The sequence below is a fragment of the Rhinolophus sinicus genome, linkage group LG02 (assembly GCF_036562045.2).
Source record: "Rhinolophus sinicus isolate RSC01 linkage group LG02, ASM3656204v1, whole genome shotgun sequence".
Taxonomy (NCBI): domain Eukaryota; kingdom Metazoa; phylum Chordata; class Mammalia; order Chiroptera; family Rhinolophidae; genus Rhinolophus; species Rhinolophus sinicus.
This window is the reverse complement of record NC_133752.1, coordinates 45,669,467-45,678,139: the sequence shown is the minus strand read 5'-3', so window position 1 is coordinate 45,678,139 and position 8,673 is coordinate 45,669,467. Positions and strand designations below refer to the sequence as shown.

The 8,673-nt window shown below is 39.3% G+C and overlaps 1 pseudogene; it reads left to right on the top strand.

The window, feature by feature from the left end:
* Positions 1-432: 432 nt before the first annotated feature.
* Positions 433-1,830, top strand: LOC109447183 (citrate synthase, mitochondrial; annotated as a pseudogene).
* The last annotated feature ends 6,843 nt before the right edge of the window (positions 1,831-8,673 follow it).

The window sequence follows — 8,673 nt, the reverse complement described above, 5'->3', positions numbered from 1 at the left end:
AAATAAATGCACCCAGAGCTCTCTGTTCAGCACACGGTACATGGTAAGTGTTAATAAGCGTTAGCTCTTATTGTTCACACTTTGAATTCCTTTGAGAAATTTGGAGAAAAAAGTTACATGAACAAAAATACAATACTTATGTATTACTCACTGTGCATTTAGTTATGTTCTATAATTTTATGCCCTTATTTCATTCGATAATTTTAATGTACCTAGGAATCTTGTCTTTTTGGTTGTGTTATGACTCAATGCTGTGGCTGCTCATGAAGTTTTTCTTCTACTACGTGCAGCACTTGGCCCAGAGCTGAGATTCAGGTACTGTGCAAGTTCTCATCTACTTTCAATCTTGTCCACCCGTAGGCTCCGCCTCTGCTTCCTGCCACAGCTCTCTCCCCTCCTCCCCTCCCCACCAGGTCCCAGAGTTTGCCTGCCATGGCTTTACTCACTGTGGCTGCCTGGCTTTTCGGCGCCAAAAATGCTTTCTGTCTTGTTCTTCCTTCCTGGTATGCCAGGGCTTACATCCACGAATTTGAAAGATGTATTGGCTGACCTGATAGCTAAGGAGCCTGCCAGAGTTAAGACCTTCAGGCAGCAACATGGCAAGACGATGGTGGACCAAATCACTGTGGATGTGATGTATGGAGTCATGAGAGGCATGAAGGGATTGGTATACAAAACATCAGTTCTTGATCCTGAGGAGGGCATCCGTTTCCAAGGTTATAATATCCCTGAATGCCGGAAACTGCTGTCCAAGGCTAAGGGTGGGGAAGAACCCCTGCCGGAGGGCTTCTTTTGGCTGCTGGTAACTGGAGATGTCCCAATAGAGAAACAGGTATCTTGGCTCTCAAAAGAGTGGGCAAAGAGGGCAGCTCTGCCTTCCCATGTGTTCACTGTACTGGACATCTTTCCCACCAATCTACACCCCATGTCTCAGCTCAATGCAGCCATTACAGCCCTCAACAGTGAAAATAAATTTGCCTCAGCATATGCAGACGGTATCAACTGAACCAAGTACTGGGAGTTGACTTATGAAGACTGTATGGATCTGATCACAAAGCTACCTTGCCTTGTGGCAAAGATCAACTGGAATCTCTACTGGGAGGGCAGCAGTATTGGGGCCATTGATTCTAAGCTGGACTGGTCCCACAATTTCACTAACATGCTAGGCTATACCGATGCTCCATTTACTGAGCTCATGCACTGGTACCTCACCATCCACAGTGACCAGGAAGGAAGCAGTGTAAGTGCCCAAGCCAGCCACTTGGTGGGCAGTGCCCTTTCAGCCCTGTACCTGTCTTTTGCAGCAGCCATGAATGGGCTGGCAGGACCCCTACATGGACTGGCAAATCAGGAAGTACTTGTTTGGCTGACACAACTACAGAAGGAAGTTGGAAAGATGTGTCAGATGAGAAGCTATGAGGCTGCATCTGGAACACACTCAATTCAGGATGGCTTGTTCCAGGCTATGGCCATGCAGTGCTCAGGAAGACGGACCCACGATATACCTGCCAGTGAGAGTTTGCTCTGAAACACTTGCGCCATGACCCTATTTTACGCTGGTTGCTCAGCTGTACAAGATTGTGCCCAGTGTCCTCTTAGAGCAGGGCAGGGCCAGAATCCTTGGCCCAGTGTAGATGCGCACAGTGGTGTGCGCCTCTAGCCCTACCGCGCAGCGGAGATGAGTGACTACACAGTCCTGTTTGGGTGTCATGAGCGTGGGTTGTACCGGCACAGCTCATCTGGAGCCGAGCCTTACGCTTCCTTCTAGAGAGGCCCAAGTCCATGAGCATGGAAGGTCGGGTGAAGTTTGTGGACTCGAAGTCAAGGTAAAACTGGATGGAGACTGGGGAAACTACTAAAAAGTGAAGGAGCTTTAAAAAAAAGTATACTTTTATTTCAGGGGGCTTTTAAAGACTTAAGATTGAAGTATATCTGAGGCACTGATAATAAGTTTGAGGTTAAAATATAAATTAAGTCTTTAAAAGATAAAAAAAAAAAAAAAAGTGACCTTTTCTTCCCTAACCAGCTCCTTTCCCCTCCCTGGTATAAGTTGCCCATCAACTGTAGGAAGACCGGGACTAATGCATGTGGTGTGTGTTAGAACTGCACACCCCCACCCCCTCCCACCCAGCATCTCTAGAGTCAGAATCTGGCTCCTCTTTTCCTAGGTCAAAGCTGATTGCAGAAAATCTGCAGTCACTTTGGAGCTTTTGGTTCCATTCTGCCCAGTCCTTAATATGCCAGCAAACCAAGAATCTGTCCCTTCTCTTTCTATAGGAATCACGTTGGATTGTCAGCTGCACCAAGCCCCTTTAACCTCTCCCATGTGGAGACCCTTTTAGTAAGACCTATTGGTTAGCTGGACATGGTTTGGCATTTTTTTGTTTGTTTTTATGCTACCAGATGACCATAAGGGACATGGCATTTGTTGTTACTGGCACCAGTGTTTGATTTTTATTTCTCTGTTTTAAATTATCCCATGAAAATTAAGATACGGCAGTGTTCTATTCCCTACTTTAATACCTCCTTTATGATTTTCTATACTCGCTGTGTCTCAAGCTGAGGATGCTCTGTTGCCTACTAGAGACCTCTTTCAGCAGGTTGTATATACCACTGTCTGATGTGTGGGCTTTCCCAGGCACTTGGCTTTATCAGTGCTTAACGTGAACTAAGCTTTATTATTGTGTTTCCCCGAAAATAAGACCTAGTCGGACCATCAGCTCTAATGTGTCTTTTGGAGCAAAAATTAATATAAGACCTGGTCTTATTTTACTATAAAACCGGGTACATAATATAACATAATATAATATAATACCCGGTCTTATTTTAGTATAATATAAGACCAGGTCTTATATAACATAAGGCGGGGTCTCATATTAATTTTGGCTCCAAAAGATGCATTAGAGCTGATTGTCCAGCTAGGTCTTATTCAAGGAAACATGGTACTTCCACAGAACACAAGCCACTATCCTCTGACCTTTGCCCCCTTCATTTTAGTATGCTGTGGGCCACAGAATTGACTTGGGAATAACCAATATGATATCTTCATGGTCTAGTCCCAGAGATACTAGTACCTCTTTCCGAGCAGGGAAGTGATTTAAGATTGGACCAGTTTCCTTTGAATATTAGGTCCTGGGGCTGAGGGCATTAAAAATAGTAACCCTCTCTCCTCAATCTCCTGCCACAAGAAAATATCCCTTTATTCATCAAGCTCCTTACCTGGCCCCTTCCCTAAGAGCTCACAGTACAGTGTTTGTTTTAGATGCCTAATCTGCACAGGTTTTCAGTGACTCAGAATACTCTACTGTCTTTTCTCTAAGAAAGGATTGAAATACACTCCTGCTGTGCCCCCTTCCTCCCTCACAACTCCTGCCTGTGTGTGTGGATCCCTAACCCCCAGAACCAAGCTGCTGAGATGGACACACTATCTACAAACCTCTGGGTAACTTGTCATGATGCAGACATCAGGTTGTTCTGTATAAAATGCAAAGTAAATACTTTTATTAATAACAAAACAACAAAAAGTTCTCATCCAGCTATTTAAAAAATGTTTTTTTTATAACATGTAAAGAAAAAGATGAAGTAAAATAGAATGGGGAGTAGGGAAAGAGGAAATGATTTGCAACTTTGAATTAATGCCTCCAACAATGGTCAAAACTTATCTTGAAGACTTAGTTTTCATTACTGTAATATGGAACTTTTCCCAAACAGTAACTTAAAATAAACATGAGAACCTCAAATCATAGAATCATGGTGTTTTTGAGAAGTGCCACTTAGAGTGAAAACGTCTTATGAAAACAAGTACTCTTTACTTGCTTTGCCCTCATAAATCAGGAAGCGGTATTCCAAACAGATGTAGAAAAACAATGAAAAACAGGTTCTTAAGATTACAAAACCCTATATTGTTATACTTAGAGATCTAACAACATTACTTCCCGAAGAAAGAATATGATACTGGATTATACCCAAAATACATTTTTATGAAAGCACTTTATGAAATAACAATAATAAAACAGATGGTAAAATAAAGCTGGTCTAAATAATGCCAGAAAGAGTAAAATTAATAATTATTCACTAAATACCTAAACTAAAAACTGGGAAGGATTAAGAGTTAAGGTGCTCAAGAAATTATCTGCTTGGGTAATGAAGACAAATACATGTAAACTTCATTAGCAAAATGAGTTAATATGGTGAGACAACATAAGGGATCGCACAGAGGAATGTATGGCTAATGGAACAATGCGTGGCTCCTTGTACAAAAGACAGAAAGAATGCTGAGGGTAAAGATGATGAGGGAGAGCTTTCAAGAGTGAAATCTATACTTGACACCAACGGCTCTCCCCACTTGCCCTAGTAGAAAAGGACTAGCAAAATCTGTAAACCAGAATAAGCCCTTGCTAGAAGTTAGTTAAAGGGTTACTGAGTATGCTGGGTTCACTATGAACCCAACCCATGGCTAGACCTAGGACATAATAGAGCAATGAGATGTCTAAAAATTCTGATGACTTCCGTTGTTTACAGATTGGAGAATTATATACTTTATAGTCTGTGGATGCCACTCTGGCATCCATTTAGGATCCACACATTCCCTCCCTTTTTAAATATAGTAGTTGTGTATTTAGGACTTGGGCTTAGACACATGTTAAAATATGACACAAGTCTTTCCTGATGGATACCTCAAAACACCCAGTTATAATTATGTAAACACCGATGCTACAAAGGAAGTGAGAGGGTTACATATTAAAATGAACACTAGCATTTCCAATGGTGCGCAAATATAATTTAATTCTATTCTAAGAAGATGTTCAAGATTTATTCCAATTGCTTCTGCCAAATTTTGCTCTTACTTTGTGCTAGAATTTTTTAAAAGTAGAAATGTCTTAAAGAAAAAAGTTGTGTTTGTATTACCCAGGAAGATGATTTTCTATTAATAATTGTCCCCTTGTGACATCTGGAGGCTTGACAACAGCAATAAGGACAATGGGACTAGTGGTTAGGCGTTATTAATTTTTCAATTTATCCTCCTTTGATCAAGCTTTCAGTGGACTTCCTGAAGTTGACAACCATAGCAGCCCACCAAAGAGGAAATGATTTAGAAAAATAACAAACCCAGTGCTAGAGAGGATAATTTGTAATTAAATATAATGTATATGTATGTAAAATCACTCTAGTACATCCTTAAAAATATTAACAGCAAAATATAAAATATTAATAGCTAGACAAACTAATTAACTAAGCAATTAACAATTTGTTGTCCTTGGAGTAAACATATTTTAATTTCTTTTTTAATTTAGTTATCTACTTTGGAGATTCAGAATACACAGATGAAGAAGAAACATTGAATCTTTGAAGGTCTACCAGTATGCCTAATGTGAGTCCATACTGAAAGAATAACCAAGTGCTCTGGGCAACAGGTCTGATATTCACAAAAAAGATGTCCCAAAAGGATATCGGGAAGATGGTCCTCTAACTGAACACACAGTTATACCACAACTGTGCCTTTTAATTTAAAATCTAGGAAGATGAGTTGAGAATAAGTTCAATATGAACCAAAAATGAGATATGTATTAACAGGCTAGGAATTATCTTAGCCCATTCACCATACACTCTGGTCAGATTATACCTTGATTGGCTGGAAAGCCAATTGCATGAGGAAGAATGAAGATAATGAGGTCATTTTCTTTGTAAAAGAGAAGACAGACCATAAGAACAGTGGCAGTGACTTAAAAAAATTTGAATAGGTAATATATATTAGCAACAGACATTGTCTATTTTTATGTAGAGGGCAGCCCTTATAAGTGGAAGTTAGAAGAAAGATTTCAGCTCAATAGAAGGAAGCACTTTTCCATTAGAGTAGAACTGATTGGATAAATTAGCAAATTCCTCCAGGTTTAAGCAAAGAATACATGTCTTTCAGGAAGTATCACAGTGATGATGAAAATTACACTGGAGGTGCTAAAGATCTGAAACTCTAATTATGAAAAAAAATTTTTTTAAATAATTTTTTGTATATTGCTTTTGTTTTTATTATTACTGGGGAAGGAGAACAGGACTTTATTGGGGAACAGTGTGTACTTCCAGGACTTTTTTTCCCCCAAAATCAAGTCGTTGTCCTTTCAATCTTAGTTCAGCTTCAAGTTGTTGTCCTTTCAGTCTTAGTTGCGGAGGGCGCAGCTCAGCTCCAGGTCCAGTTGCCATTGCTAGTTGCAGGGGGCGCAGCCCACCATCCCTTGCGGGAGTCGAACCAGCAACCTTGTGGTTGAGATGACGCGCTCCAACCAACTAAGCCATTTGGGAGCTCAGTGGCAGCTCAGCTTAAGGTGCCATGTTCAATCTTTAGTTGCAGGGGGCACTGCCCACCATCCCTTGCGGGACTCGAGGAATTGAACTGGCAACCTTGTGGTTGAGAGTCCACTGGCCCATGTGGAAATCGAACCAGCAGTCTTTGGAGTTAGGAGCACAGAGCTCTAACTGCCTGAGCCACCGGGCCGGCCCTAATTATGAAAAATTTTATATTCCCAGTCTCAAATCTTACGAACACAATCTAAAACTTTTAACTCAAGTGAAGTTGCTTGAACTCATAAAAATTGAGAAAATTTGATACAGAATTATGGGAGAATAGAAGCCTTATATGAAATTGACTGCAAATACTAATTACACCAGTTCTTAGATTTGAAGTGTTTTTAATCAAAAAGAAGTACTAAATATGAGCATGATTATATGTAGTGGCTGGTTGGTAACACAAGGTACATTATTCTATCATCCTTTTGATATCTAAAAATATCCTGCTCCTTGAACGAATTAAATACTTTATTTAGACATAACAGTGAAGGAAGCTTTACTTTGGTTTAAAAACAAAACACTCTACTTTGCCAGTTACAAAATATGGAAAATTGTAAGCAGTACAGTTGGTTGCGCTAATCATAAGACTTAGTGATTCTATTTTTCCCCTTCTCTGCACACTGCTTAGACTTCTTGCTTTCCTTTACTAAATATAGCTGGCTTCCTGCTATTTTCACAGCCAACTGGAGAATTTCATCAGGAAGGTGGAAAGCTAACATTGTCACTCTGATGAATAAAGTGGTCAGCTGATATCTCTCCTAGCTCCAGTGGAAAAATTTACAAAGACTAGAGGTGATGAGAGACAGAACAGAGCTTCATTAAAATAGCCAATTAGTGCAATAAGCAACAGGCAAAAGGCGACAGCTTTTTTCTCACTGTTTTCCCTTGGCAGGCAAGTGTAAGCTCAGTTGAGAGTACAAAAGGTTATTGTCATTTCTTGCTCAAACCTGGCCTCAAGGATGATTTCAGCCTTGTAGTCTTGTAAAATATGATTAGCAATTACTCTTCCCTGACTCTGTACAGTTACAAGAGTCTCTCCTCCACTGGTCAACCCTGTAAGTTTTCAGTGATTTTTCATTGACTGCTGAATAAAGTCCACATCCCAAAACCAGACTTCGAGGTTCAGATGTATCTTTCTAACCACACCTGGATTTCCCCTCTACGTGAACCCATCATGACAATCAAAATAGTCTGCACATCTTTGCCTGAGCACACCTTTACATCTTTGTTATCTTTGCCTGGAATGCCCATCTTACCTGTCCCATCTATCCCGATATATCAAAGTCTAGCTTAAATCTCCCCATCTCATCTCTGATCATTCTTCAGCTAGAATCATGGGTCCCTCTACCACTTACATAATATTGTACCCTAATCCAGTGTCCTGAGTTCTTTTGATTGATTCAAGGAGCTAAAGTTAATAATTGCTGCCCATTGTCATTGGTAAATTACCTACAGAATTAAAAGTGAGACTGTCCCTCATGATTTAACAATTGCCAACCACAAGATCCTGCATATGAATTAAATGTCCTTACAGAAATATTGAACCCACATCAAATACTTTTCCCCATATCTAAAGCTGTAGGTTACTTTATTCGATTTTATTTTTACTTTTAAAATAATACATTCTCATTTTTTTAAATTATAGAATTGTATATGGTTCATAGTAATAGAATTCCATTTCCCACCTGGACACAAAAGCTGAGTTCACAGATGGTGAACTCTATATTAGTACAGAGATCTACTTAATACTTTGTCAAAATTGCATAGTAGTTCATCATATGAACATAAAACTATTTAATCACTCTTCTGATAAAAGAAATCAAGGAGTTTTTCTCCACAATTTTTTATTATAAATAGTACTTTAATGAATAATTCGCTCCTTTCTCCTTAGAAATCTATGGAAATTATTTATGGAATACATTTCCTAGAAGTGGAATTTCTAGCTCTTAGGGTTTTCCGCATATTTAATTTTGAGAGGATCTTGCTAACTCATACTTTTTTAAAAATGCAAACTAACTCGCCAACAACCTGTAAGTTGTTTTGGTGCTTACTAGACATTGAGTTGATTAGTTCATGAACTTTCCTTATGACACAAAAATATTAATTCACCACATTAAGAAGAAATATATATTGCTTTGGTCCTTATATTCTAGGAACACATGACATTAATTCTAAACCCATGTAGAAGTGTCAAGAAACTTGCTAGTAAAAATATATTAACATTAATTTGAAGCTGTATTTGAACATTTGTGAAATCCTGAGAATTCCTTTGTGACTAAGGAAGTATGAATAGGGCCTTGATTCTTGTTAGGAAAAGGAAAAGCAGGACAT